Below are 24,809 nucleotides of genomic sequence, written 5' to 3' on the forward strand. Positions count from 1 at the left end.
TGGGTGGGGGTGGCACCGCCTGGGGGGGACACAGCTGCGTGGGAACCGGGTGAGGAGCTGGAAAAAGGGGATGGCTAATCGACAAGGGGGGGGGTAAAAAGCCCCCCAACCCGGCTGATCACGTGGAACGTGAGAGGGCTGAACGGGCCGATAAAGAGGGCACGGGTACTCTCACACCTTAAGAAACTTAAGGCAGACGTGGTTATGTTACAGGAAACGCACTTGAAACTGATAGACCAGGTGAGACTACGCAAAGGTTGGGTGGGGCAGGTGTTCCATTCGGGGCTAGATGCGAAAAACAGGGGGGTGGCTATATTAGTGGGGAAGCGGGTAATGTTTGAGGCAAAGACTATAGTGGCGGATAGCGGGGGCAGATACGTGATGGTGAGTGGCAAACTACAGGGGGAGACGGTGGTTTTGGTAAACGTATATGCCCCGAACTGGGATGATGCCAATTTTATGAGGCGTATGCTAGGACGCTTCCCGGACCTAGAGGTGGGAAAGTTGGTAATGGGGGGAGATTTCAATACGGTGTTGGAACCAGGGCTGGACAGGTCGAGGTCCAGGACTGGAAGGAGGCCGGCAGCAGCCAAGGTGCTCAAAGATTTTATGGAGCAGATGGGAGGAGTAGACCCGTGGAGATTTAGCAGACCAGGAGTAAGGAGTTTTCGTTTTTCTCCTATGTCCACAAAGTCTATTCGCGAATAGACTTTTTTGTTTTGGGAAGGGCGTTGATCCCGAAGGTGAGGGGAACGGAGTATACGGCTATAGCCATTTCGGATCACGCTCCACATTGGGTGGACTTGGAGATAGGGGAGGAAACAGAAGGGCGCCCACCCTGGAGAATGGACATGGGACTAATGGCAGATGAGGGTGTGTGTCTAAGGGTGAGGGGGTGCATTGAAAAGTACTTGGAACTCAATGATAATGGGGAGGTCCAGGTGGGAGTGGTCTGGGAGGCATTGAAGGCAGTGGTTAGAGGGGAGCTGATATCAATAAGGGCACATAAAGGAAAGCAGGAGAGTAGGGAACGGGAGCGGTTGCTGCAAGAACTTCTGAGGGTGGACAGGCAATATGCGGAGGCACCGGAGGAGGGACTGTACAGGGAAAGGCAAAGGCTACACGTAGAATTTGACTTGCTGACAACGGGTACTGCAGAGGCACAGTGGAGGAAGGCACAGGGTGTACAGTACGAATATGGGGAGAAGGCGAGCAGGTTGCTGGCCCACCAATTGAGGAAAAGGGGAGCAGTGAGGGAAATAGGGGGAGTGAGGGATGAGGAAGGAGAGATGGAGCGGGGAGCGGAGAGAGTGAATGGAGTGTTCAAGGCATTTTATAAAAAATTATACGAAGCTCAACCCCCGGATGGGAGGGAGAGATTGATGGGCTTTCTGGACCGGCTGGAATTTCCCAAGGTGGAGGAGCAGGAAAGGGTGGGACTGGGAGCACAGATTGAAATAGAGGAAGTAGTGAAAGGAATTAGGAGCATGCAGGCGGGGAAGGCTCCGGGACCGGATGGATTCCCAGTTGAATTTTACAGGAAATATGTGGACTTGCTCGCCCCGCTACTGATGAGGACCTTTAATGGGGCAAAGGAAAGGGGACAGCTGCCCCCGACTATGTCTGAGGCAACGATATCGCTTCTCCTAAAGAAGGAAAAGGACCCGCTGCAATGCGGGTCCTATAGACCTATTTCCCTCCTAAATGTAGACGCTAGGATTCTGGCCAAGGTAATGGCAATGAGGATAGAGGATTGTGTCCCGAGGGTGGTCCATGAGGACCAAACTGGGTTTGTGAAGGGGAGACAGCTGAATACGAATATACGGAGGCTGCTAGGGGTAATGATGATGCCCCCACCAGAGGGGGAAGCGGAGATAGTGGTGGCGATGGATGCCGAGAAAGCATTTGATAGAGTGGAGTGGGATTATCTGTGGGAGGTGCTGAGGAGATTTGGTTTTGGAGATGAGTATGTTGGATGGGTGCAGCTGTTGTATAGGACCCCAGTGGCGAGTGTGGTCACGAATGGACGGGGATCTGCATACTTTCGGCTCCATAGAGGGACAAGGCAGGTATGCCCTCTGTCCCCATTATTGTTTGCACTGGCGATTGAGCCCCTGGCAATAGCATTGAGGGGTTCCAAGAAGTGGAGGGGAGTGCTTAGAGGAGGAGAAGAACACCAGGTATCTCTGTATTCGGATGATTTGTTGTTATATGTAGCGGACCCGGCGGAGGGGATGCCAGAGATAATGCGGACACTTCGGGAGTTTGGAGAATTCTCAGGATATAAACTGAACATGGGGAAAAGTGAGTTGTTTGTGGTGCATCCAGGGGAGCAGAGCAGCGAAATAGAGGACTTTCCGCTGAGGAAGGTAACAAGGGACTTTCGTTACTTGGGGATCCAGATAGCCAAGAATTGGGGTACATTGCATAGGTTAAATTTAACGCGATTGGTGGAACAAATGGAGGAGGACTTCAAGAGATGGGACATGGTATCCCTGTCACTGGCAGTGAGGGTGCAGGCGGTTAAAATGGTAGTCCTCCCGAGATTCCTCTTTGTGTTTCAGTGCCTCCCGGTGGTGATCACGAAGGCTTTTTTCAAAAGGATCGAAAAGAGTATCATGAGTTTTGTGTGGGCCGGGAAGACCCGAGAGTGAGGAAGGGATTCTTACAGCGTAGTAGGGATGGGGGGGGCTGGCACTACCGAGCCTAAGTGAGTACTACTGGGCCGCCAATATCTCAATGGTGAGTAAGTGGATGGGAGAAGAGGAGGGAGCGGCGTGGAAGAGATTGGAGAGGGCGTCCTGTAGGGGGACTAGCCTACATGCTATGGTGACGGCCCCATTGCCGTTCTCACCGAAGAAATACACCACAAGCCCGGTGGTGGTGGCGACTTTGAAAATTTGGGGATAGTGGAGACGGCATAGGGGAAAGACGGGAGCCTTGGTGGGGTCCCCGATAAGAAATAACCATAGGTTTGCCCCGGGGAGAATGGATGGGGGATTTGGAATATGGCAAAGAGCAGGAGTAACGCAACTGAAAGATCTGTTTGTGGATGGGAAGTTCACAAGTCTGGGAGCGCTGACCGAGAAATATGGGTTGCCCCAAGGGAATGCATTCCGGTATATGCAACTGAGGGCTTTTGCGAGGCAACAGGTGAGGGAATTCCCGCAGCTCCCGACGCATGAGGTGCAGGACAGAGTGATCTCAAAGACATGGGTGGGGGACGGTAAGGTGTCAGATATATATAGGGAAATGAGGGACGAGGGGGAGATTATGGTAGATGAGCTGAAAGGGAAATGGGAAGAAGAGCTGGGGGAGGAGATTGAGGAGGGGCTGTGGGCGGATGCCCTAAGTAGGGTAAACTCATCGTCCTCGTGTGCCAGGCTAAGCCTGATACAATTTAAGGTGTTACACAGGGCGCATATGACTGGAGCACGGCTCAGTAAATTTTTTGGGGTAGAGGATAGGTGTGCGAGATGCTCGAGAAGCCCAGCGAATCACACCCACGTGTTCTGGTCATGTCCGGCACTACAGGGGTTCTGGGTGGGGGTGACAAAGGTGCTTTCGAAAGTAGTGGGGGTCCAGGTCGAACCAAGCTGGGGGTTGGCTATATTTGGGGTTGCGCAAGAGCCGGGAGTGCAGGAGGCGAGAGAGGCCGATGTTTTGGCCTTTGCGTCCCTAGTAGCCCGGCGCAGGATACTGTTGATGTGGATGGAAGCCAAGCCCCCGGGTGTGGAGACCTGGATAAATGACATGGCAGGGTTTATAAAGCTGGAACGGATTAAGTTCGTCCTAAGGGGATCGGCTCAAGGGTTCACCAGGCGGTGGCAACCGTTCATCGAATACCTCAAAGAGAGATAGAGGGAATGGAAAAGAAGAAGACAGCAGCAGCAGCCCAGGGAGGGTGGGGGGAGGAACCAGAAGGGCTCTCAGGGTTGTTAATATATATGTATAATATGTATAGGTCATTGCTATAAATAATTGTAAATTGGACTGTTAAATCATATTTTTGGAGAGTGTTTATCTGAGACAAGGCAGTTGCCATTTAGTTTTAGTTTTCGTTTTTGTTATATATTATTTATTCTTTGTTTATAAAACAGGTCATTGTTATTTATACTGTTATATTATTGTGTAAAGGATACACAATGTACTGTGATGGTTGACCAAAAATTTTCAATAAAATATTTTATTTAAAAAAAAGAAAATAAGAAAGGGTGGTTGTCTTAACTAATGATAGTGCTTGTAAAATAGAGAGGGATGTCCTTAATTCAGGAAACTATAAGACCATAAGAAATAGGAGCAGGAGTAGGCCAATCGGCCCCTTGAGCCTACTCTGCCATTCAATCAGATCATGGCTGATCTGACATTCCTCACACTCACTGTCCTGCCATTTCCCCGCAATCCTTAATTCCCTTACTGATCAAGAATCTATCTGACTCAGCCTCTACAGCTCTCTGTAGTAAAGAGTTCCAAAGATTCACAACCCTCTGAAAGAAGAAATTCCTCCTCATGTCATACTTAAATTGGCCCCTCTCTATTCTGGGACAGTGCCCTCTGGTCCTAGACTCCCCCATGAGGGGAAACATCCTCTCAACATTTACCCTGTCAAACCCCTTAAGAATTCTATATGTTTCAATGAGATCACCTCTCATTCTTCTAAATGACAATGAGTAGAATCCCTACCTGTTTAATCTCTGCTTATCAGACAATCCCTCCATACCGAGGATCATCCTCGGGAACCTTCCCTGAAACGCTTCCAATGAAATAACATCTTTTCTGAAATAAACATCTTTGCAAATTGTTTGTATCCCGCTCGCAACTTACCTTTCCTTTCCACCTATGTTTGTGTCGTCTGCAAATTTGGCTTTAGTATGTTTGCTGCCTTCCTCCAAGTCATTGATACATACTGTAAACATTTGTGGTGCCAGCATTGATCTTTGTGCAACCCCACTGGTCACAGGATGTCGAAGCGGTTTGGGTAGAGATGAGAAATGATAAAGGCAATAAGTCACTTGTGGGAGTGGTGCATGGGCCCCTAACAGTGGCCAGGGTATAAAGGAGGAAACAATTTTGTCAGATAATCATGGGAGATTTTAATCGGCTTCTCGGCTGGAAAAATCAGAAAAGCAAAAGTATCTTAGATGGGCAAATCATAGAATATTTTCAGGGTAATTTCTTAAAACAGCACATTCTGGCACCAACCTGAGACAGGCTATACTAGACCCGGTATTGTGCAATGAGATAGGAGTGATTAATGACCTCATTGCGAAGGCACTGCCGGGCCACAACTATCATAATATGATCGAATTTTGCATTCAGTTCGAGGGAGGGAAGAGTGGGTCCAAGAGTAGTGTTTTCAATTAAATAAGGGTAATTATGAGGACATGAAAGCACAGCTAGCTAAAGTGAACTGACAAATGAGGTTAAGAGATAGGTCAATGGAGATGCAGAGGGGGACATTTAAGGAGAATTTCAGAATACAGAATAGAACGAGAAAGAAAAATTCCAAAGGGAGAACCCACCATCTGTGGTTAACAAAAAAAAGATAAATATAGTATCAAACTTAAAGTAAAAGCATATAATTGCACCAGGATGGGTGGCAGGTCAGAAGATTGGACAGCATATAAAAAACAGCAAAGAATAATTAAAGGATTAAGAGGGAGGGAAAAATTAAAGAGTATGAGCGAAAGCTTGCTAGAAATAAAAAGACAGGTAGTTAAAGAGTTTCTATAGATACTTTAAAAAGAAAAAGGTTAATAAAGTGAGCACTGAACAAAGAACAGTACAACACAGGAACAGGACCTTCGGTCCTCCAAGCCTCTGCCAATCACGTGTCCTATCTAGACCAACTGTCTATATCTTTCTATACCCCGTCTGTTCATATGTCTATCCAGATAAGTCTTAAAGGTCGGTAACGTATTTGCCTCAATCACCTCACTTGGTAGTGTACTCCAGGCCACCACCACCCTCGGTGTAAAAACTTCCCCTGCACATCTCCACTGAACCTATACCCCCTCACCTTGAACTTGTGCCCCCTTGTAATTGTCATTTCCGCCCTGGAAAAAAGCTTCCAAATGTTCACCCTATCTATAACCCTCATAATTTTATTAACTTCTATCAAGTCGCCCCTCAACCTCCGTCTCTCTAGGGAGAACAATCCCAGTTTATTCAATCTCTCCTCATAGCTAATACCCTCCATACCAGGCAACATCCTGGTAAACCTTTTCTGTACTCTCTCCAAAGCCTCCACGTCCTTCTGGTAGTGTGGTGACCAGAATTGGACACAGTATTCCAAACCAACATTCTATATAACTGTAACATAATTTGTGAGCTTTTATACTCAATACCCCGTCCGATGAAGGCAAGCATGCCATATGCTTTCTTTATCATCATTTTCACCTGTGCTGCCACTATTAAGGAACTGTGGACCTGCACACCCAGATCTCTCTGTGACTCTATGCTCCTGATGGTTCTGCCATTTATTTTATAGTTCTCGCTTGAATTGCATTTGTCCATGTTAAATTCCATCTGCCATTTCTCCGCCCAATTTTGCAGCCTATCTATATCCAGCTCCATTTTCTTTAAAAAAAAAATGTATTCAAGTTTTTCAACAAATTTTCAACAACCCCCCCCCCCCCCAACAAAAAGAAAGCAACAAGCACACAACAAGTAGAAATTATACATTGGATTTCCCCCATATACAGTAACCCCCCATATAACAGTAAAAAGCACAAATAGGAAAAAAAAAACACCTTAACCCAAACACCACCCCAAGAGAACCCCCCCCCCCTCCCCTGGGCTGCTGCTGCTGCTGCCCTCCTCCTCGCGCTCCGCGAGATAGTCTAGGGACGGTTGCCACCGCCTGGAGAACCCTTGCACAGACCCTCGCAAGGCAAACTTTATCCTCTCCAGCTTGATGAACCCTGCCATGTCATTGATCCAAGCTTCCAAACTAGGGGGCTTTGCATCCTTCCATAGTAGCAAAATCCTCCGCCGGGCTACCAGGGACGCAAAGGCCAGGATACAGGCCTCTTTCGCCTCCTGCACTCCCGGCTTGTCCGATACCACAGATAATGCTAATCCCCAGCTGGGCTTGACCCGGGCAGTCACCACCTTGGAAATAGTCCTCGCAAAACCCCTCCAAAACCCATCTAGTGCCGGGCACGACCAGAACATATGGACGTGATTTGCCGGGCTTCCCGAGCACCTCCCACATCTGTCCTCCACTCCAAAGAACCTACTCAACCTCGCCCCTGTCATATGCGCTCTGTGAGTAACCTTGAACTGAATTAGGCTAAGCCTGGCGCAAGAGGAGGAAGAATTAACCCTACTCAGGGCATCAGCCCATAGACCCTCATCTATCTCCTCCCCAAGCTCCTCCTCCCACTTGCCCTTACTCCAGCTCCATTCTCTGACAATCTTCATCACTATCCGCAATTCCTGCAATCTTAGTCTCCTCTGCAAACTTGCTAATCAGGTCAGCTACGTTTTATTTCAAGTCGTTTATATATATTACAAACCGCAGATGTCCCAGTACCAATTCCTGCGTATCACCACTAGTTACAGCCCTCCATTCGGAAAACACCCTTCCACTGCTACCCTCTGTCTTCTATGGCCAAGCCAGTTCTGAATCCATCTAGCTAGTTCACCCCTGGCCCCATGTGATTTAATCTTTTGCACCAGCCTGCCATGAGGGACCTTGTCAAATGCCTTACTAAAGTCCATGTAGACAACATCCACAGCCCTTCCCTCGTCAATCATTTTTGTTACCTCTTCAAAAAACTCAATTAAATTAGTGAGACTGACTTCCCTCGTACAAAACCATGTTGCTTGTCGCTAATAAGACCATTTACTTCCGAATGTGCATAGATCCTATCTCTGAGAATCTTATCCAACAGTTTCCCTATCACTGACGTCAAGCTCACTGGCCTATAATTACCCGGGTTATCCTTGCTAACCTTCTTAAATAACAGGACAACATTGGCTAACCTCCAACCTCTAGGATCTCACGTGTGGCCAACGAGGAAACAAAGATTTCTGTTAGAGGCCCAGTAATTTTATCTCTTGTCTCCCTCAGAAATCTGGGATAGATGCCATCTGGCCCTGGGAATTTGTCTAACTTAATGCTTTTTAACACATCCAACACTTCCTCCCTCGTAATAACGACCTGTTCTAAAGTATTTACATATTTCTCTGAGACACCACCAAACAATGTGTCCCTCTCCTTTGTGAATCTATATTGGATCTATAGAAAATGAGTCTGGGGAATTAATAAAGAAAAATAAGGAGGTGGCAGATGAGTTAAACAGACATTTTGCATCAGTTTTCATGACAGACGATACAAGGAACATCCCAGAAATAGCTGAAAATCTGGACATGGAAAGGCAGGAGGAACAAGAAAATTACAATCGCCAGGAAAATGATACTGAACAAATTATTGGAGCTCGGTTTGACAAGTCTCTGGGTCCTGATGGACTTCACCCGAAGGTTTTAAACAAAGTACCTAGTGACATAGTTGATGTGCTGGTTTTAATTTTCCAAAATTCCCCAGATTCGGAAAATGCTCAAGTGCTTGGAAAATAGCTAATACAACTCATTTATTCAAAATAGGAGGGAGACAGAAATCAGGAAACTACAAATCAATTAACTTAACATCTGTCAGAAGGAAAATGTTAGAAGCCATTATTAAGGACATTATAGTGAGCCGCTTTGAAAAATTCAAGTTAATCAAGAACCGTCAACATGGTACAGATTAACTTGCTTACCTTGCAGGTCAGCTGTTGAGTTCGGGAGTGAGAGCTGGGACCTGAGAATCAGCGCGGGAATTTTGAAAAAGCGCGGGGGCTGCGAGGCAGAGGGGACCATTTAAAAGGTCGCTGTCTGTGGTGAGGTGAGTACAGATTAACTTGCTTACCTTGCAGGTCAGCTGTTGAGTTCGGGAGTGAGAGTTGGGACCTTAGAATCAGCGCGGGAATTTTGAAAAAGCGCGGGGGCTGCGAGGCAGAGGGGACCATTTAAAAGGTCGCTGTCTGTGGTGAGGTGAGTACAGATTAACTTGCTTACCTTGCAGGTCAGCTGTTGAGTTCGGGAGTGAGAGCTGGGATCTTAGAATCAGCGCGGGAATTTTGAAAAAGCGCGGGGGCTGCGAGGCAGAGGGGACCATTTATAAGGTCGCTGTCTGTGGTGAGGTGAGTACAGATTAACTTACTTACCTTGCAGGTCAGCTATTGAGTTCGGGAGTGAGAGCTGGGACCTTAGAATCAGCGCAGGAATTTTGAAAAAGCGCGGGGGCTGCGAGGCAGAGGGGACCATTTAAAAGGTCGCTGTCTGTGGTGAGGTGAGTACAGATTAACTTACTTACCTTGCAGGTCAGCTGTTGAGTTCGGGAGTGAGAGCTGGGACCTTAGAATCAGCGCGGGAATTTTGAAAAAGCGCGGGGGCTGCGAGGCAGAGGGGACCATTTAAAAGGTCGCTGTCTGTGGTGAGGTGAGTACAGATTAACTTACTTACCTTGCAGGTCAGCTGTTGAGTTTGGGAGTGAGAGCTGGGACCTTAGAATCAGCGCAGGAATTTTGAAAAAGCGCGGGGGCTGCGAGGCAGAGGGGACCATTTAAAAGGTCGCTGTCTGTGGTGAGGTGAGTACAGATTAACTTACTTACCTTGCAGGTCAGCTGTTGAGTTCGGGAGTGAGAGCTGGGACCTTAGAATCAGCGCGGGAATTTTGAAAAAGCGCGGGGGCTGCGAGGCAGAGGGGACCATTTAAAAGGTCGCTGTCTGTGGTGAGGTGAGTACAGATTAACTTACTTACCTTGCAGGTCAGCTGTTGAGTTCGGGAGTGAGAGCTGGGACCTTAGAATCAGCGCGGGAATTTTGAAAAAGCGCGGGGGCTGCGAGGCAGAGGGGACCATTTAAAAGGTCGCTGTCTGTGGTGAGGTGAGTACAGATTAACTTACTTACCTTGCAGGTCAGCTGTTGAGTTCGGGAGTGAGAGCTGGGACCTTAGAATCAGCGCGGGAATTTTGAAAAAGCGCGGGGGCTGCGAGGCAGAGGGGACCATTTAAAAGGTCGCTGTCTGTGGTGAGGTGAGTACAGATTAACTTACTTACCTTGCAGGTCAGCTGTTGAGTTCGGGAGTGAGAGCTGGGACCTTAGAATCAGCGCGGGAATTTTGAAAAAGCGCGGGGGCTGCGAGGCAGAGGGGACCATTTAAAAGGTCGCTGTCTGTGGTGAGGTGAGTACAGATTAACAACTTGCTTACCTTGCAGGCCAAGTCGATTTCAGCAGGAGCGGAGCAGGCTAGTCCATTTCAGCGGGGGCAGTGCGGAAGTGATTTCTGGGAGGTAAGTTTCTCCTTTAAATAATTTTTTTTTAAAATTCTAGTGTTTAAGGTGGGAACAGGAAGTCGACCCGCGGACTTCTGGGAAGACCCTCACCAATAAATTCTGGTGGAGAGGAAACCCGAGACACTACACGTGTAGTGTCTCCCACCCGCCCTCCTCCTCTAACCTAATAATAAAACCCTTTGGTGTGAGGTAAGTACCATATTTTATTATTGTTATTAATAATATATATATTTTTTTATATATAAAAAAAATTTAATTTAGTTGTTAGCCAGATCTTGGTAGAAAGTTAGAGGAATGGCAGGGAAGGGAGTGCAATGTTCCTCCTGCAGGATGTTTGAGGTGAGGGATGCCGTTAGTGTCCCTGCTGATTTTACCTGCAGGAAGTGCTGCCATCTCCAGCTCCTCCAAGACCGAGTTAGGGAACTGGAGCTGGAGTTGGAAGAACTTCGGATCATTCGGGAGGCAGAGGGGGTCATAGATAGCAGCTTCAGGGAATTAGTTACACCAAAGATTGGAGATAGATGGGTAACTGTAAGAGGGACGGGGAAAAAACAGTCAGTGCAGGGATCCCCTGCGGTCGTTCCCCTGAGAAACAAGTATACCGCTTTGGATACTTGTGGGGGGGGGGACTTACCAGGGGTAAGCCATGGGGTACGGACCTCTGGCACAGAGTCTGTCCCTGTTGCTCAGAAGGGAAGGGGGGAGAGGAGCAGAGCATTAGTAATTGGGGACTCTATAGTCAGGGGCACAGATAGGAGATTTTGTGGGAGCGTGAGAGACTCACGTTTGGTATGTTGCCTCCCAGGTGCAAGGGTACGTGATGTCTCGGATCGTGTTTTCCGGGTCCTTAAGGGGGAGGGGGAGCAGCCCCAAGTCGTGGTCCACATTGGCACTAACGACATAGGTAGGAAAGGGGATAAGGATGTCAGGCAGGCTTTCAGGGAGCTAGGATGGAAGCTCAGAACTAGAACAAACAGAGTTGTTATCTCTGGGTTGTTGCCCGTGCCACGTGATAGTGAGATGAGGAATAGGGAGAGAGAGCAATTAAACATGTGGCTACAGGGATGGTGCAGGCGGGAGGGATTCAGATTTCTGGATAACTGGGGCTCTTTCTGGGGAAGGTGGGACCTCTACAGACAGGATGGTCTACATCTGAACCTGCGGGGCACAAATATCCTGGGGGGGAGATTTGTTAGTGCTCTTTGGGGGGGTTTAAACTAATGCAGCAGGGGCATGGGAACCTGGATTGTAGTTTTAGGGTAAGGGAGAATGAGAGTATAGAGGTCAGGAGCTCAGATTTGACGTCGCAGGAGGGGGGCAGTGTTCAGGTTGGTGGTTTGAAGTGTGTCTACTTCAATGCCAGGAGTATACGAAATAAGGTAGCGGAACTGGCAGCATGGGTTGGTACCTGGGACTTCGATGTTGTGGCCATTTCGGAGACATGGATAGAGCAGGGACAGGAATGGATGTTGCAGGTTCCGGGGTTTAGGTGTTTTAGTAAGCACAGAGAAGGAGGCAAAAGAGGGGGAGGTGTGGCGCTGCTAGTCAAGAGCAGTATTACGGTGGCAGGGAGGATGCTAGATGGGGACTCATCTTCCGAGGTAGTATGGGCTGAGGTTAGAAACAGGAAAGGAGAGTTTTGTTGGGAGTTTTCTATAGGCCTCCAAATAGTTCTAGGGATGTAGAGGAAAGGATGGCGAGGATGATCCTGGATAAGAGCGAAAGTAATAGGGTAGTTATTATGGGAGACTTTAACTTTCCAAATATTGACTGGAAAAGATATAGTTCGAGTACATTAGATGGGTTGTTTTTTGTACAGTGTGTGCAGGAGGGTTTCCTGACACAGTTTGTTGGCAGGCCAACAAGAGGCGAGGCCACATTGGATTTGGTTTTGGGTAATGAACCAGGCCAGGTGTTGGATTTGGAGGTAGGTGAGCACTTTGGGGACAGTGACCACAATTCGGTGACGTTTACGTTAAGGATGGAAAGGGATAAGAATACACCGCAGGGCAAGAGTTATAGCTGGGGGAAGGGAAATTATGATGCCATTAGACGTGACTTGGGGGGGATAAGGTGGAGAAGTAGGCTGCAAGTTTTGGACACACTGGATAAGTGGAGCTTGTTCAAGGATCAGCTACTGCGTGTTCTTGATAAGTATGTACCGGTCAGGCAGGGAGGAAGGTGCCGAGCGAGGGAACCGTGGTTTACCAAAGAAGTGGAATCTCTTGTTAAGAGGAAAAAGGAGGCCTATGTGAAGATGAGGTGTGAAGTTTCAGTTGGGGCGATGGATAGTTACAAGGTAGCGAGGAAGGATCTAAAGAGAGAGCTAAGACGAGCAAGGAGGGGACATGAGAAGTATTTGGCAGGAAGGATCAAGGAAAACCCAAAAGCTTTCTATAGGTATGTCAGGAATAAGCGAATGACTAGGGACAGAGTAGGACCAGTCAAGGACAGGGATGGGAAGTTGTGTGTAGAGTCTGAAGAGATAGGCGAGATACTAAATGAATATTTTTCGTCAGTATTCACTCAGGAAAAAGATAATGTTGTGGAGGAGAATGCTGAGCTCCAGGTAAATAGATTAGATGGCATTGAGGTACGTAGGGAAGAGGTGTTGGCAATTCTGGACAGGCTGAAAATAGATAAGTCCCCGGGACCTGATGGGATTTATCCTAGGATTCTCTGGGAGGCCAGGGAAGAGATTGCTGGACCATTGGCTTTGATTTTTATGTCATCATTGGATACAGGAATAGTGCCAGAGGACTGGAGGATAGCAAATGTGGTCCCTTTGTTCAAAAAGGGGAGCAGAGACAACCCCGGCAACTATAGACCGGTGAGCCTCACGTCTGTAGTGGGTAAAGTCTTGGAGGGGATTATAAGAGACAAGATTTATAATCATCTAGATAGGAATAATATGATCAGGGATAGTCAGCATGGCTTTGTGAAGGGTAGGTCATGCCTCACAAACCTTATCGAGTTCTTTGAGAAGGTGACTGAACAGGTAGACAAGGGTAGAGCAGTTGATGTGGTGTATATGGATTTCAGAAAAGCGTTTGATAAGGTTCCCCACGGTAGGCTATTGCAGAAAATACGGAGGCTGGGGATTGAGGGTGATTTAGAGATGTGGATCAGAAATTGGCTAGCTGAAAGAAGACAGCGGGTGGTGGTTGATGGTAAATGTTCAGAATGGAGTTCTGTCACAAGTGGAGTACCACAAGGATCTGTTCTGGGGCCGTTGCTGTTTGTCATTTTTATCAATGACCTAGAGGAAGGCGCAGAAGGGTGGGTGAGTAAATTTGCAGACGATACTAAAGTCGGTGGTGTTGTCGATAGTGTGGAAGGAAGTAGCAGGTTACAGAGGGATATAGATAAGCTGCAGTGCTGGGCTGAGAGGTGGCAAATGGAGTTTAATGTAGAGAAGTGTGAGGTGATTCACTTTGGAAGGAAAAACAGGAATGTGGAATATTTGGCTAATGGAAAAGTTCTTGAAAGTGTGGATGAGCAGAGGGATCTAGGTGTCCATGTACATAGATCCCTGAAAGTTGCCACCCAGGTTGATAGGGTGGTGAAGAAGGCCTATGGAGTGTTGGCCTTTATTGGTAGAGGGATTGAGTTCCGGAGTCAGGAGGTCATGTTGCAGCTGTACAGAACTCTGGTACGGCCGCATTTGGAGTATTGCGTACAGTTCTGGTCACCGCATTATAGGAAGGACGTGGAGGCTTTGGAACGGGTGCAGAGGAGATTTACCAGGATGTTGCCTGGTATGGAGGGAAAATCTTATGAGGAAAGGCTGATGGACTTGAGGTTGTTTTCGTTAGAGAGAAGAAGGTTAAGAGGAGATTTAATAGAGGCATACAAAATGATCAGAGGGATAGATAGGGTGGACAGTGAGAGCCTTCTCCCGCGCATGGAAATGGCTAGCACGAGGGGACATAGCCTTAAACTGAGGGGTAATAGATATAGGACAGAGGTCAGGGGTAGGTTCTTTACGCAAAGAGTCGTGAGGCCGTGGAATGCCCTACCTGCTACAGTAGTGAACTCGCCAACATTGAGGGCATTTAAAAGTTTATTGGATAAACATATGGATGATAATGGTATAGTGTAGGTTAGATGGCTTTTGTTTCGGTGCAACATCGTGGGCCGAAGGGCCTGTACTGCGCTGTATTGTTCTATGTTCTATGGTTTCATGCAAGGGAAATCATGTTTAGCCAATTTATTGGAGTTCTTAAAAGAAGTAACATATGCTGTGGATAATGGGGAACCGGTGGATGTACTATACCTAGATTTCCAGAAGGCATTTGATAAGGTGCCACATAAAAGGCTCTTGCATAAAATAAAAGCTCAGAGTGTACAGGGTAACATTGTCATGGATAGAAGATTAGCTAGATAACAGGAAGCAGAGAGTAGGCATGAATGGCTCATTTTCTGGTTGGCAAGACATAATAAGTGGTGTGCCAAAGGGATCAGTGCTGGTGCCTCAACATTTGACTCAAATGACTTGGACAAAGGGACCAAAGCTATGGTTGCTAAATTTGCTGATGACACAAAGATAGGTAGGAAGGTAAGTTATGAGAAGACGTAAAGAAACTACAAACGGATGTAATTAGGAAAGCTAATAGGATGTTATTTAATGTTTATTTTGAGCTGAATTGAATATAAAAGTAGGGGGCTTATGCTTCAGTTGTACAGTGCATTGGTGAGACCACATCTGGAGTACTATGTACAGTATTGATCTCCTTATTTAAGGAAGGATGCAAATGCATTGAAAGCAGTTCAATGAAGGTTTACTCGATTAATACCAAGAATAGGCATGTTGGGCGCGATTCTCCCAGCTCCACGCTGGGCCGGAGAATCGCCGCAACTGCGCCATGCCACCCCGACGCCGGTGTGCGATTCTCCGAGGTGCGGAGAATCGGCGCCATTTGCGCCGGCGCGTTTGACGCGGCTCCGGTCGCGGGCCACTGTACGATGCCGGGCCGCCGATTCTCCGGCCCGCATGGGCCAAGCGGCCGCACGGAAGCAGAGTCCCGCCGGCGCCGTCCACACCTGGTCGCTGTCGCGGGGGTCGGGGGGCGGCCCGTGGAGGGGGGGTCTCCGGGGGGGGCCTCCGATGGGGTCTAGCCCGTGATCGGGGTCCACCAATCGGCGGGCCGGCCTCTCTGCCCCCCGTGCCTACTTTGTTGCGCGTCCGGCCCCAGAACCCCGCGCCATGTTGTGTCGGGGTTGGCGCGTTCTGTAAAGCCACCGCGCCCAGTGCGCACCAGGAAGTGAGGCTGGAGCGGCATGAACCGCTCCAGCACCGTGCTGGCCCCCTGTGGGGGACAGAATCGTTAGTGCCTGTGCCCGTTTCGTGCCGTCGTGGAACGTGACGGCGTTCATGACAGTGCGGACACTCTGTCCCGCGATCGGAGAATCGCGCCCGTTGTCTCATGAGGAAAGTTTGGACAGGCTAAGCTCATATCCACTAGAGTTTAGAAGATTAATTGAAACATACAAGGCCCTGAAGGGTGGAAAGAATGTTTCCTCTTCTGGGAAAATGTAGAACTAGGGGTCATAGTTTAACAATAAGGTCACCCATTTGAGATAGAGATGAACCGAAATGGGTTCATGAGAGTCTTTGGAACTTCCTCAAAAGGTGGGGCAGCAGAGTCTTTGAATATTTTTAAGACAAAGGGAGATAGATTATTGATAAGCAAGGGGTGAAAGATTAGCAGGGATAGGTGGAAATGTGAGGTTACAATCAGATCAGCCACAACCTTACTGAATGGCTCAAGTGGCCGATTCCTGCTCCTAATTTGTCTGTTCGCTGATCCTGAAAACTCTGGTGGGATTAGTACTGGTGGCCACTATGGATGCAATACTGCCCTGATTGCTTCTTGTGCATTTTTTGGTGCAGTACTCTTCAGCTGCATTGTGCTCGTCAAGCATCCATGACATGTGAAAAGCGTTCTTTTGGCCAAACTGAGCTAAAGTTTCTGGGAGACCACATATCCCAGTCAGGAGTGCGTCCGGATGCAGACAAAGTGAGCGCTATTGCAGCCATGCCGCAGCCGGCAGACAAGAAAGCAGTGCTACGCTTCCTAGGCATGGTCAACTTCCTGGGGAAGTTCATTCCCAACCTTGCCTCCCGCACAACGGCTCTTCGCCACCTAGTGAAGAAGATTACGGAGTTCCAGTGGCTGCCCGCACACCAGATTACGCCGGCGTAATCGCCTGGCTCTTCGGCTGCTTCCGCGCTCGCTACGTGATTATGCACCGGTGCCACGCCCTCCTATTGTCCCTGATGGCGACTTCGTGGAGCTTCCTGCCACCATGCCTATTCCTCTATCGCCTGTGGCCAGGCCCATTCCTCAGCCGGTGGATCCTAACCCACCCTTGAGGCGGTCAACCCGAATTCGTCGCCCACCTACTAGGCTGGACTTATGAGCCTGTTTGCACATTGGACTCACTAAAGTGTTATGCCACAATGTTAATGTGTTTCTCTTTTTGTCGTTACAGGAGTTCGCTTTCGATGTTTGATGATTGCACTTGTTTTGTTTATGGTACAACCTCGTTGCTATGTTGCACCTGACACCTTCCTATGTATATAGTTTAGCCTCATGTACATGTTGTAGATATTGCACACACATATTCAGCTGCACTCAGTACACACCAATATTTATTACCACATAGGCGCATATTCTTGTAAAAAGGGGGGATGTCATGATATTCAGATAAACATATCATGGTGCAAACACACATACACACTGATGGACAGATCAACGGACCAATCAACACACACGCAATATCACAGCCAATCACCAGTGAGAGCACACGCACTATAAAATGGGGAACACCACAGTTACAGTTCCCGCTCATTCCAGCAGGAGAAAACTCAGGGCACAGAGCTCATAGCGTGCCACTCAGACACTCACCATGTGCTGAGTGCCTCTCTAAGATAGTGTTAGGGCTAGGTCCACAGGTTAACGGGTAAATTACGAACCACAGTCATAAATTTACAGATGTTATCAAGAGTAATAAAACAGAGTTGTACCATCTACAACCGTGTTGGTTCGTCTGTATAGCGGAACACCCAACACGACACACCTCTCCTAACCTTCAATAGCACCAGCAATGGAACCTCTACCATCAACATTCTGGGGATCACCGTTAATCAGGTTAATCACATTCCCTCCATACTTCTGGGGAAGTTACAGCAGCAAAGTGGGAAAAATTCTGAGGAACCTCCAGGCTAATTCTAGCCTTAGCAACCAGCACAGTGTGGCTGCATGTGGTATTATCTGCAGGATGTACAATCGCAATTTACTAAACTCATTTTCTTTGACTGGGCTTACCAGCCCTGTGTATAATCGGCCTTGGGAGGTCACTTGAAAAGTGAAGATGATGTTAAACAAGGATCTTTGAAGCTAAATGTAAAATTAACCAGGAATTAAGATCTGCTAGCACAGCACAATTAAAACTCAAACCTGTGATTTTAATGATTTGAATGGTTCATTCATTGGAGAAAGTCACTGAACCAATGGAGGAACCCTTCCCATTTAAGTGGAGCCCCAGAAAATCTAGCAAAGCGTATATCCAACAATTGATCTCTTTTTTCCTCTCTCAAGAAACCTCAAAAACTATGTGAAATCTTTAGAGTTCAGCAGCAGTTGTGTATTCAGATTCTGTATAATGCCTATCACTAGTAGACCGTGTCCATCATCTCCAACATTCCCATTTCAGGCTGTGGAAACTATTAACATACTCATTAGCCTCTTAACTGAAAGCATCATGTTGTCTCATAATATATCACAGCTTTTAAGTGTCTGTTGACTGACAGATAATATGGAACTCAGTTGCTCCTCCACGTGTATATACCCTTTCTTTCACTGCCCACGCACAACAAATTAGATTAACTCCTATTTACTGACCTTGTGAGGTTTAAGGTCATCATCCTTGATAAAGCAGGTTAAAGTTGTGTCAACATTGCATAGGCAGCCTACAACTTTAACTCAAAGCAAAATGACACTGAGCATTTGGGTCGATCCATTTTTTCACAGAAGGAATGCAAAAGCGAGAGGCCTAGATTGGGACCTTAGGAGACCATTACAGTTTATTGGAAAAGTGCCAGTGCAACAGAAGGCCTGCTTTCCCTGAACTAGACAGTTTTATATTTGTGTAATGTATATGTGTTGGCAGGATCCTAGAACACTGAAAGATATTTATGGAGTCACTCTTGTGGCAATTACAAAAATCAGTCTGTATGACTTATAATGACTTGTGATGTTGATTTGTTTTTTCATGGAGGATTTATATACATAAAATGATAGTCAATACATATGTCAATAATGAGTAACCTGCCATGTGGTCTTATAATCAACATTAAAAAAGGGGTTCCTCTGTCTGTGCTAAAGATAATAGAACAATACCTTAAATTGATTAGTCACTTTGAAGTCCAGTGACTGTTGGTGTTTCAGTAAATAACGTTATCAGTTTGTGCACAGAATGATACCACAAGCAGCAGCTAATCTTTTTTAACATTGGAGACGGTATTGTTGGACAGGACATTAAGAAGCGTTCCTTGTTTCTCTTTGAACAGTGTATACGAACTGTGGAACTATATATTTTCAGGGTTAGAATATGATTGATGTTAGTTGTGAATTTAGGTGGCGTATCAGAGGGCATCCACTGACTGGTTCGCATGAAACGAAACACCACCCTAACAAAAGGGAAAAAGAGGTGCAGGAGAGAGGAAATCGACAAGATAAATAAAATAAGTGCAAGTAAAACTCCCAATTAGAACATACCGATGCAATTATAAACCACATTGGGATTGATAATAATAATAATCTTTTATTGTTACAAGTATGAAGTTACTGTGAAAAGCCCCTAGTTGCCACATTCCGGCGCCTGTTCGGGGAAGCTGGTACGGGAACTGAACCCGCGCTGCTGGGCTTATTCTGCGTTACAAATCAGCTGTCTAGCCCACTGAGCTAAACCAGCCCTATACAACAGTTTTATGAAATTATTAGTCTAATCTCTTGTTCCAATGGAAATATTAATATTAACAAGTGTATGATAAATACCTTGTCTTTTAACCGCAGAGGCAATAGTTGTACGGGCTAATCTTGTGAAAAAGGTTAATCCTCTGAGACAAAGGACACAGAATGGGATATATTGGGGAAGCGTTTCCATGTTCTGTACCCAGGCATTGTGGATCAACATGCTGTAATGGAAGGTGAATCCTTCACATTTGTGCACGCTGACCGGTCTGAATTTCTAATGTTCATTACATCACCCAGGAATTGCTCCCCCGTGATCAATATTTCACTTTTCTCAAGGGTTCCAAATGAAACCATTTGTAAAAATAATGGATTGGTTGAATAAAATTTGTCAGAAAAGATAAAAATGTTACTTGAACATAAAACAGCAAATTTCTGCTTATTTTTCGAGGGTAAATGAAATAAAAAATATAATCCTCTTTGTTTATAGAAAGATTAATAGCCCTTTTGATTGTTAGTTATGATTGTCTAATGATATGGGAGCAGGGTAGTTTGTATAGTATTATTTTGTTTGTGGGTTTTCATGTTTCTAGACTTCATTGAGGGGCTGGTTGAGCAGCTTAATATGGGATCTTTTGGGGTTAGAAGCTTAAATCTCTTCAAGGTCAAAGGGGACTAGTATTTTGAAGAGAAATGTAACATCAGTTACGACTGCAGGAAGATGGACCAGATGGATTGGTGGGATTTCTAGCCTTGATATTTCCTATGTCTCCATTATAAATAAATGGTCTATGGCGACGACAACCTATAAAAATGATCCTTTAACTCTTCAGCGTCTAAAAAAACTATATTGCTGAGATAAATAACAAAATGCTGAGTAATTCAGGTCCGGTATGCTCATTAAGTATCATAAATCCTGATCAACACATAAAGTAAACAATGCTGAGCTTATTTAGCAGCGAAATGTCTAGACATCTCACAAATTACTCTGGAATACAGTGGCTAGTGCTGTACAGCCAAACATGGCAACTGGTCTGCATCAATAACATCCACAATTGCAATAAGATGACTGACAATTTCAGCAGGTTTTGGCAGCACTGATATGGGAAGAAATTTAGCCTGGAAACCAGGAGAACTCCTTAGTCTTTTAACTATCTTCCCAACTGCACAAATGGTGTTGAAATAACTAAGATGGGTTGAAGAACACCAAGGTATGGATGTTAACTTTCATTGATGGGTTGTAGCAGGTTGACTGCCTGTGATTCATTTTTCCTTTATCTTCTTTATCTGGTAAATGTTCCTTTTCATTGAAGTGACTAGCAGCCAATCCAATACCCCCACCAATCTGTAGAATGGATTTGATTTGATTTATTGTCACGTGTACCTAGGTACAGTGAAAAGTATTGTTCTGCGTACAGTCCAGACAGATCATTCCATACATGAAAAAACATACGACAGATAGATGTAAATACATAGACACAGGCATCGTGTGAAGCATACGCAGTGTAGTACTACTCAGTAGAGAAGATGCGTGGAGAGATCACTTCAGTCCATAAGAGGGTTATTCAGGAGTCTGGTAACAGTGGGAAGAAGCTGTTTTTGAATCTGTTAGTGCGTATTCTCAGACTTTTGTATCTCCTGCCTGATGGAAGAAGTTGGAAGAGAGAATAACCCGGGTGGGAGGGGTCTTTGATTATGCTGCCCGCTTTCCCAAGGCAGCGGAAGGTTTAGACAGAGTTAATGGATGGGAGGCAGGTTCGTGTGATGGACTGGACTGTGTTCGCATGATGGACTGGGCTGTCTTCACAAATGGAGAAAGTTAAGATCCATCCACCAAAGTTTACGACTCAATACTCACATGTCCAGTAACCAATGAAGCCAACCAAATGCTGAACTACATGACCAAGTCAGTAGAATGCAATTCAGAAAAAGTCAGGATTCCAAAAGTGTAATTTTTAAAGCTAATTAAAGAATAATATTTTTTAAACCTTCAAATAAAAAGATGAGTATGAGTTAGACTGGTAGCTGAAGAGGAAGAAAAGAAAGTGATTCATCTAAATGAGTGATAGTTTCAATTAGAATTATAACAGCCCAGAAAGGAAGAAGAGCTAGAAGAGGTGGAAACACTTTTCATCAGTATGACTATCCTCCACTCTTGGCCAAGGAGTAGGATACCAAAGTTTACTCCATCCTGGGAGAACTGTCTTCAGCTCCTCCAACTTTGGGTGCTCAAATTAGCTGATCTTGTCCAATTTGTATATTTGATTGTTTTAACTAAAACTGGCATGTAATATGTAACATGCTAGGTCTGAGGGATGGGGAATGGGCATCATTTTGGGAACCAGCAGCTAGTGAAAGGAAGCTGGCTACTCAATGAGGACTAGCATTCATTTGTAGCACTGGGAAGGGAAGGAATAAGAAGGGCTAGGGCAGACACTTTTGAAGCCAAAGTGAGGAAGAGTTGTTGACTAATGGTGACAATAAAAACACTGAGTTACCACAGGGAGAATTATAGACTACCCAGAACAAAAAAAGTCTGCTGGCCTTCATCTTTAGCATCCATTTTTCAGAACTGCTCCGACACCCAAATTGCATCATCTGATTTAAATCATTTTTGTGACCCTTATGATGCATGGGTTATTGCACAAGTTCCCAAATCTCTTTGTGCTGCTTGGCCTTAAAGGGCTGCAATAATTTGACAAAACATCTGCCATGTTTGTTGAGAGACCAACACATCTGCATTTCAAAATAATTCTCTGTGGTTGTGATACACTTCGCAAAAATTCAGAGATGTAATAAGGTGCGATACAAAAGCAAAGTATCACAACTCTGCTGCTGTAAGCTAACTTGCACCAAGTCCTGCTCAACCGTAACCCTTTGGCCATCAACCAACACTGGCTCTCAGTCTGGCAACATTCAATTTTAAAATTATTATCCTTGTTTCTAAATTCCCCCATAGTCTCACCCCTCCCTATTTCTATAACCTTCTCCAGCCTGTGAGCACTTCAATTCTGGCCTCTAGTGCTCCCTTTATTATATCACTCCACCAATGGCAGCAATGCCTTCAACCGTCTGGGCTCAAAGCTTAATAATTCCTTCCCCAAGTCTCTCCAGCTCTCTACCTCTCTCCATAAGACCATAAGACATAGAAGCAGAATTAGGCCACTTGGCCCATCGAGTTTGCTCCACCATTCAATCATGGCTGATATTTTCTCATCCCCATTCTCCTGCCTTCTCCCCATAACCCCTGATCCCCTCTCTGCTCCTATAAGCCACTCTTTGACCAAGCTTTGGTCATCTATCCTGTTACAATTATTATGTTTTGGGGCTGTCTTTTATTTAGAGTAAAATGAAGAGGGTTATGTGACTTGTTTTAACGTCTGCCTAACGGCAAGCCTGGGTGATGGTTATTTGGGTGGCATGGTAGCACAGTGGTTAGCACTGTTGCTTCACAGCGCCAAAGACCCAGGTTCAATTCCCGGCTTAAGTCACTGTCTGTGCGGAGTCTGCACATACTCCCCGTATATGCATGGGTTTCCTGCAGGTGCCCTGGTTTCCTCCCACTAGTCACGAAAGACATGCTTGTTTGGTGAATTGGACATTCTGAATTCTCCCTCAGTGCACCCGAGCAGGCGCCCGAGAGTGGCAACTAGTGGATTTTCACAGTAACTTCATTGCAGTGTTAATGTAAGCCTACTTGTGACACTAATAAAGATTATTATTAGCCATTAAAGGAGAGCCAGGTTGCTTTTCTGGGAAGAAGATACTTGGAGACAATGGCAGCGGGACAATGGCAGCAGCTTGTGTGCTAACAGTGGATAGACATTAAGTCTCCAAACAATGTTGACAATGTTGGGCTGTAAACAGTTGCCCTTAAACTGCCTACTTAGTTCAAAGTTAAATGAGAGCTGAACTCTCAACGAGAGGTTGAGTAGACTGGGACTGTACTCATTGGAGTTGAGAAGGATGCGGGGGGATCTTATTGAAACATATAAAATTATGAAGGGAATAGATAGGATAGATGCGGGCAGGTTGTTTCCACTGGTCGGGGAAAGCAGAACTAGGGGGCATAGCCTCAAAATAAGGGGAAGTAGATTTAGGACCGAGTTTAGGAGGAACTTCTTCACCCAAAGGGTTGTGAATCTCTGGAATTCCTTGCCCAGTGAAGCAGTTGAGGCTCCTTCTTTAAACGTTTTTTAAGAAAAAGATAGATACCTTTCTAAAGAATAAAGGGATTCGGGGATATGGTGTACGGGCCGGAGAGTGGAGCTGAGTCCACAAAGATCAGCCATAATCTCATTGAATGGTGGAGCAGGCTCGAGGGGCCAGATGGCCTACTCCTGCTCCTAGTTCTTATGTTCTTATGATATTTAATCAGCATCTCTACCTGGATACAACGGCCATATGATTCACGTTGTCATGGAAATGGGCGTGGCTTGTGCTTCAGGGTGGATTGACTACAATACTGTCACCATGAATCATAGAATAGAATCCCTACAGTGCACAAGGAGGCCATTTGGCCCATCGAGTCTATACTGGACCTCTGAAAGAGCACCCTACATCTCCTCTCCCCCATCCTATCCTATTAGGGGCTGGTTTAGCACAGGGCTAAATAGCTGGCTTTTAAAGCAGACCAAGCCAGGCCAACAGCGCGGGTTCAATTCCCGTACCAGACTCCCCGAACAGGCACCGGAATGTGGCGACTAGGGGCTTTTCACAGTAACTTCATTAGAAGCCTACTTGTGACAATAAGCGATTTTCATTTCATTTCATTTTTCATCCCTGTAACCCCATAGGCCCACCTAACCTTTAGACACTAAGGGAGAATATCTGCAAATCTTTGTGCCATGGGAAAAAAATCAGAGCACCCGAGGAAACCCACGTAGACACGGGGAGAATATGCAAATTCGACACAGACAGTCACACAAGGTTGGAACTGAACCCAGGCCCCTGGCGCTGACAGCCATGCTAACCGCTGTGCCACCATACTCGGGGTAACAAGTTACCAGGTTGAGAAAGGAAAATAACAAAAGTAAATCCTTGGCAACAAATAACCATTTTGGACTGATTCTGGGAGAATTAAATGTCTACTTAATGGATAATTTAATGTATTTCTGTAAAGTGTTTTTTGTCAGTTTTACCAAAACTAAAAAGGAATATTCCATTCGATAGTTTAGTTGTTTACACAGATAATGTTCAGTCAATAATGCTTTAAATCCTTTGTTACAGTAATCTTGGTATCTTCTTATATGGGCATGACAGATTTTGTTTGATAATGTTCATGTGAAGGGCCTTCTGATATTTTACTATGTTAACGGTGCTACATAAAATTTGACTTAATGTGATTGGGCAGATGTTTTCTGGAGGACAACAGGCCAGTGTCAAACGGTGATGCAAAAGCCATATATATTCTGGCAATTTTCCTTTAGGCATCAGGAATATTTATCCAGAATAATTCACTCAGACAATTAATGTTGTAGAGTATGTG

General features: G+C 45.9%; 1 protein-coding gene and 1 long non-coding RNA gene across 14 annotated transcripts in view; one reads left to right on the plus strand and one right to left on the minus strand.

Moving 5' to 3' along the window:
* dnmt3ab (DNA (cytosine-5-)-methyltransferase 3 alpha b) overlaps positions 1 to 24,809 on the minus strand; it is an 846,991-nt gene that overhangs the window by 507,784 nt on the left and 314,398 nt on the right. The window lies entirely within an intron of this gene.
* The window catches only part of LOC140410627 (uncharacterized), a 95,609-nt gene that overhangs the window by 60,237 nt on the left and 10,563 nt on the right, over positions 1 to 24,809 (plus strand). The window contains exon 2 of the long non-coding RNA XR_011940698.1: positions 19,424 to 19,557. This is a non-coding gene — a long non-coding RNA (uncharacterized lncRNA). The remainder of the gene's footprint in view (positions 1 to 19,423; positions 19,558 to 24,809) is intronic.

The sequence above is a fragment of the Scyliorhinus torazame genome, chromosome 4 (assembly GCF_047496885.1).
Source record: "Scyliorhinus torazame isolate Kashiwa2021f chromosome 4, sScyTor2.1, whole genome shotgun sequence".
NCBI classification, from domain to species: domain Eukaryota; kingdom Metazoa; phylum Chordata; class Chondrichthyes; order Carcharhiniformes; family Scyliorhinidae; genus Scyliorhinus; species Scyliorhinus torazame.